At 52.2% G+C, this 6,305-nt stretch overlaps 1 pseudogene across 1 annotated transcript; it reads left to right on the top strand.

Moving 5' to 3' along the window:
- Positions 1-317: 317 nt before the first annotated feature.
- On the top strand, positions 318-628 carry LOC311631136 (large ribosomal subunit protein eL37-like; annotated as a pseudogene). Its single transcript has one exon. The product of its transcript is annotated as a large ribosomal subunit protein eL37-like (transcript).
- Positions 629-6,305: the final 5,677 nt, after the last annotated feature.

Consider the following 6,305-nt stretch of genomic DNA (forward strand, 5'->3'; position numbering starts at 1 on the left):
ACCGCAAACCCTTTGACCTGATTGGTATTTTCTCCTTGTGCTGCTCCAGACCCCAGGACTGCCGCTGGTTGGCCTCCTCAAAGCACGGGGGTGACCTCCTTCATCCAGCGCTCCAGGAAACCCTCATGTCTGTACAGCAATTACCAGAGTTCTAAGCAATGGCCAATGTGCTCACTCTCCCTTTTATTTTCACTCAGAAAAGATGTTGAGGGTCTTTGGGCAATGTTTTCTAAAGCCTATTTTATGAGCCTCAAGTTTCATGAGATGTTCATTGATAGTATGTTTTTAAAAAAGGGGGTCTCGGCTGCAGAAGCAAGATGACAAAGGGGACATCATTGTTCAGCAAGTGCCGCAACAAGACGCATACACTGTGCCGCCTCTGCGGCTCAAAGGCCTGCCACCTGCCGAAGTCCACCTGCTTCCACCTGCGGCAAGTGCGGCTACCCCGCCAAGCGCAAGAGGAAGTGTAGCTGGAGGGCCAGGGCTAAAGGACGAAACACTACCGTTACTGGCCGCAGGAGGCACCTGAGAATTGTGAACCGCAGATTCAGGCATGGATTCCATTAAGGAACACCTAAACCCAAAAGCAGCTGCTGCTGCATCCAGTTCATCTGAAGGATTTCCATGATTAAATCTCGGTTTTAAAAAATAAAATTAAACAACAATAAAATTTTTTAAAAAAGATCTAGCCAATTCGGGATATACGTATTATAGTTTTTTTAAATATATTTTTATTGTTGATAGTACTACAGATATCTCCCATTTCTGCCCCCCTTTCTCCCCTCTCCCAGCCCCTATCGACCCCACCCCCAGGTCTGCACTACCCTATTGCCTGTGTACATGGGTGCATTAGGTTTTTTTAAATGAATGAATATGTTTATTTATGGCCTGATTCTGAGACTTTACTAAATGCACTAGAGGAGGAGAGAGTATTTTCCAAATGTTCTTGACCATTCAACACTCTTTTATGGAGGGGGCCTTGGGCCTGGTGCTCCGTGGCCCCAACTTCAGGAAATTCTGTGTTTGTCAGGTTCAACATTAAACGCAAGTGTTTCCATTGGCCCATTACATGGGCTGTAGGATTCTAGACGGAAATGTCTGGAAGTAAGCAGCAGCTATTAGAATGTTTGATGGCAGAGCTCTTCCTGTCATAATTCCCTTAGCACGGGCTCTACTTTTGACAGGCCTGGCAGCTGCTCCTTCTCAGACCAGTCCCAAGGTTGACAGAGAGCTTTGCTGGTCTTCCGGAGTCCCTCTCAGTGACGGGCCTGAGAGCCTGGGGCCTGGGCCAGCCCCATCCACATCCATCTGCTCAAAACTCCTCAGGGGAAGTCAATGCTTTCTGCAAAGGAAGGTGGCTGAAAGCACTGGCTATGGACCACTTTGGCATCCGTAAGACCTGGGAAAAGAAGGTGTGGGGTTGAGTCTAAGCATTTGTTTAACAAAATATAAATGCCATAAATATCCAACAACAGGGGAGTGGTTGGGTAAACCGAGGCATGTTGGCTCTTGAAATGTCAGGAGATTGTATAACACATGGAAAGGTTGTCATGATGCGACATCAGGTGAAAAAGGGCCGTAACGCAGAGGGGAAATTGTTAGCTTAGATCGATGGCAGAGTCTCCCAAAGGATGCCTCTGTTTGGCCCCAACCAGGAGGCCGTTGGGGGTGTGAAATGTGAAGCCCTCCAGGGAATGTCCTGAAGGGGCTGAAAGAGCAGAGGGAGGCTACAGAATTGCCTAATACAAAAGAAATCACGGAAATTTGAGAGCCGGGCAGGCAGCTGGGGGAAAGTGAGGAGCTGCCAAGTAGAACATTCGGGCATTCGGTTGACATCTGTGGGAAGGAGTGCAAGGGCCACTGAGACTCTCAGAGGTGTGTACCTTCTGTTTTAAGGCATCTGCTGTCGCACAAGCGGCCAGGGCAGAGTATTCCACCGCCAAGGAGGACAGTGATCAGGAGAGGCTCCCACCCACCAGGTGGAAATCCTCAGAGCTCTGGGAGCACTGTTGGGTCTGCCACCCTACCTGGTGTCTCAGGGGCCCAGCAGGAAGCAGATGGCATGCTCAAGTGCATAATGTGGGAGAGTTGAATACAGTGACCATTTATAAAGGTGGGGGTGAGGTGTATGTGTGTGTGTGTGTGTGTGTACCTCAGGGGCTGGAACAGCCCAGCACCATTAACTCCACTAGGCCTGATGGGGCCCGGGAGAGAACTGGCTATGGGCTGGCTGCCTGGCAAGAGTTGTGACCTTCTATGGAGGGGCAAAGCAAGCCCTCATGACCCTACAGAAAGGGCGTAAGGGAAATGGTGTTATGGGTTAAAGTGTGTTCCTCCGAAATTCCTGTTGAAGTACTTACCTCCAGCATCTCAGAATATGACTGTATTTGGAGGATGGGGCCTTTACAGAGGTGGTAATGTCAGGATTAAGTAGGCCCTAATCCAGTCTGGCAGGTACCCTTGACCAAAGAGGAAATTTGAGCACAGAGACGCCAGCAGCATGCACAGAGAAGAGAGGCCAAATGAAGACACAGTGAAAGGGTGGCCATCTGCAAGCCAAGGACAGAAACCTCAGAAGAAGCCAGACCTGCTGATACCTTGACTTTGGACTTCTAGACTCCAGAGCTGTGAGAAATAAATTTCTGCTGCATATGCCACCCAGTCTGTGGCACTCTGTATGTCAGTCCTAGCAAAGGAATATAGATGAATACCCCACCTTTGCAGCCTTTGGATGGTGCCCTGCATTGGCTAAAACCCCATCAAAATCCACAGGCATGGTCTGTGCAGATCAGCTCCCCCCTCCCCCCCCAAAAAAAAAAAAAAAAAAAACAGAAAAAATGACAGTTGGGCAGGATTGTGGCTGATTATTTTTATCAAACTTCTCTTTACCAATATGGTTAGGTTGTTTTTAAACTAAAATGAGACCCTACAGAGGAAGGTGTTGCAGAAGAAACAGCTCAATCTAGCTGGGGACAGCTGCTGGGCCGGGCTGAGGGGCAGCACGGGGAGGACGGCAAGCAGCTCCCCTGAAATATTTCAAGCATCATCAGAAGAGAGCATCGGGGCTCTCGAGCGCCTCAGCCCCCTTCTTGGGTATGGCAGGGGATTCCCCAGCACTGGACTTCCTCTCAGCAGGAGGTATACCCAGGGCACACTTCAGAGAGGGGCAAAAGCTTGGGGAGCTGCCCTAGTGCCCCTCAGCCCTCAGTTCTGCCCCAGAGGCCTTGGGAGCTGTTACTTTCTACTCTGGCCAGTGTTGTCACCTTCCTCTGTGAGCACCAGGATGTCCTCCCCACTGAATGAGATAGTCCAGGCCCCTCACTGCCCACCCACTCTTCTCTCTCTGTGAGTTAGAGCCCTTGCACCAGTGCCCCAGGACTGCCTGGCAGCCCGCTTCCCTGCCCACCCCTCCCTGGCCCAGCCCCAGCCCCAGCTCCAGCCCCACAAGCCCTGGTTCTCCAGACTGGGGAGTTGGGAACTGGGGGGGGGGGGGGGGGGGAATGGAGAATGACTTGCCCTCATTGATTCTCCTCATGGGGACTGCAGGCTGTCCACCTGGTGGTGGGGTTGGGGGGATTCTGAGAACATACCTGTCTTCCTTACACAGAGCTGACACGTGCTCCGCTGCTCCCAAGCCTCCTTAAGGTAGAGGGATTGACCCAATGGAACCAGTGGTAGAGGACTGCTTGCCTCCTAAGGCTGAGGTGAGGGCACTGTGAGCATCAGGACTGGGGGTCGGAATATGAGACATACAGCCTGACCTACAAACAGGGACATTACGAGAGGAAAAGGCCACTGGACGCCTCACGGAGCAACTGGACATTATGGTGACAGCTCCCCTCTACTCAGCGCCTCCCACGTGCCTGGCCAGGGCGCTCCAGGACACTCCTGGCCCTCCCGCGGGAGGGGTGCTGGGAGTCTCCGAGGTGGAGGGGCCACATCATGAAGGCCCCGGCGCACAAATGGCAATGGCGCGGCCAGTATGTGAACTGAGGCAGATTCCGTCTGCGTTTCTGTTCTGAGTGTCCTCCTGGCTGAGGTAATGGGTAAGGCCCTGCCTCCCAGAGAACACGCTTTATTTCCAGAGCAGGAAGAAGCCCTGGGTAAATCCAACGGAGCTCCCTGCCTCCTCCTGGCAGAGTCCTCAGGCTGGTGAGGCTGTCCTTGGAGAGACCAGCTGGCTCTGACCACATCGGGGGCTCCACTCTGCCGGGGCCTCCCGCAGCCCTGTGGATCCCCGTAGGGACAAGCCATTTCCTGTCTCCTTGTGGCTCCCCGGGGGTTATTTGAACTTGAGCACTTGACCCCCAGGATATTAAGCAGAGGCTTACTTGGTTAAAACACATTAGTCAAATGGGACGCTGCAAGCTGGGAGTCCTCTAGGCAGAAATGGACTCCTCCCTGCCCACTGCCTCCAGCATCTCAGACCTGGACAAGGGACACACATCTCAGTGGCCCCAGCTGCTGGCTTGGGAGTGGTTGGGGAGGGGATATGTAGGCCTTTAATCTCTTCCTCCTCCTCCTCCTCCTCCTCCTCCTCCTCCTCCTCCTCCCCCTCCTCCTCCCCCTCCTCCTCCTCCTCCTCCTCTTCCTCCTTCTCCTTCTCTTTCTCCTTCTTTCTAATCTTCCTCTTCTTGACACCAGAAAGAACTGACAGTCCTACATTAATCAGTTTCTCCCTCAGGCAAAGAGCTGAGCTGGGAGGTCCAGATGGGGCAGTTCCTCATTTCTTTCTTAGAAAACCAGAGATCTCCAAAGGCACCCATTCAGTCTTCAGTCTTCTTGTATCTACATTCAGGAAGTACAGGGCATTTCAAGGCAAAACTAGACAACAGATGCTTAATAATGCACCAATATTATCCACCACAAATTTACATGCGAACTATCTCACAATTCCAATTGATATCACATACTGAAGCAAGGCACCCACAAAACAAGAAATCACTAGGCAGACTGGCTCCAGCAATGATTCATTTAGCAGCTTGATGACACCCCCAAACACTCAGGTTCTTTCTACCTCTCTGCTCTGCTATCCTCCGTGCTATTGTCAGCTTTGGGGCTTGCAGTGGTTCCAGGCACAATCTCCAGGGGTTTAAGAGATGACCTCCTACTGGGAGAATGAGATAAGAAGCCTTTCTCCCCACCACCACCCACCCCGGAAGCACCCCTAATAAACTTCCCCTTATAATATCATTGGCCAGAATTGAGTGGCATGCCCATGCTTAAGGCAGTCACAGGTAAGAGGAATAAGACCACTGTGATTGGCTTGCACTAATCAGGACCCACCTTCTGGAGCTAAGAATGGGCCTAACCTGAGCTGAAGCCCAGGCTGGCTAGGGGACAGTGGATGCCTGAATTAAAGCATGTTCTATTGGCGAGAAAGAACCTACACTCCAGCTGAGAAGGCCAGCTCGAGAGTTGGCATATAGTAGGCACCGCATACTCTAGTCACTTCTCTTTTCATGGCTTGCCAAAGGGCATGCAGCACTCGGTGGCAGAGCCAGAACTCAAATCCGAAAGAGGAGGACCAAGGTGCTAAAGACAAGTGGGCTTTTCACAGCCCTCCCCTAGGAAGCCCCCATGATGAAGGCGCCTCCTTCTCCGGGGAACTGGCTATTTCGTCATCCTGAAAGTGGGGGCCACAGCAATAGCATCCTGGGGTGGGGGACCCCCCTCCACTCCAGGGTGACCACCTCTGCCAACATCCACCCAGCCCAGCTGTCACCTCACAGCTGCAGCTTCCCACCTCTCTCTACAAAATAACTCCAAAAAGTCTGACAGCTTTTCCTCTGTCCGCATTTGATTTATGGCTGCAATTACAAGCTTTCCTTCACACTGTCCCAGTGCCAGCAGCGCTGCCATCCAGCTCCTCGCTCCAATCCTTAGCACGAGTCTACAGAGGACCCTGACTTCCATATCCTGAGACCCTGGACATATTATCCCCTCTCCCCCCATGGAACCTGACCCCCCAGTTTCTGGGGCTGGACTGCCTGAAATGTATCAGAGTTGGGCAAAAGGTTGGAAGGACTCTTTCAACAGACTCTGAAAGCCGGGAGCGGCTACTCTCCCCACGCAGCAGGCACCTGGGAGGGCTCAGAGCACCACCTGCTGTCAAGGAGGTCAACCTTGAGGTCTTAACCATACTCTTCAGCGGGCTCTCACCTCTAAGAACAGACAAAACTCTGGATTAGCCGAAACCGGTTTGGCTCAGTGGATAGAGCGTCGGTATGCGGACTGAGGAGTCCTGGGTTCGATTCCAGTCAAGGGCATGTACATTGGTTATGGGCACATCCCCAGTAGGGGGT

Source organism: Pipistrellus hanaki (genome assembly GCF_964339955.1).
Source record: "Pipistrellus hanaki genome assembly, chromosome: 12".
Taxonomy (NCBI): domain Eukaryota; kingdom Metazoa; phylum Chordata; class Mammalia; order Chiroptera; family Vespertilionidae; genus Pipistrellus; species Pipistrellus hanaki.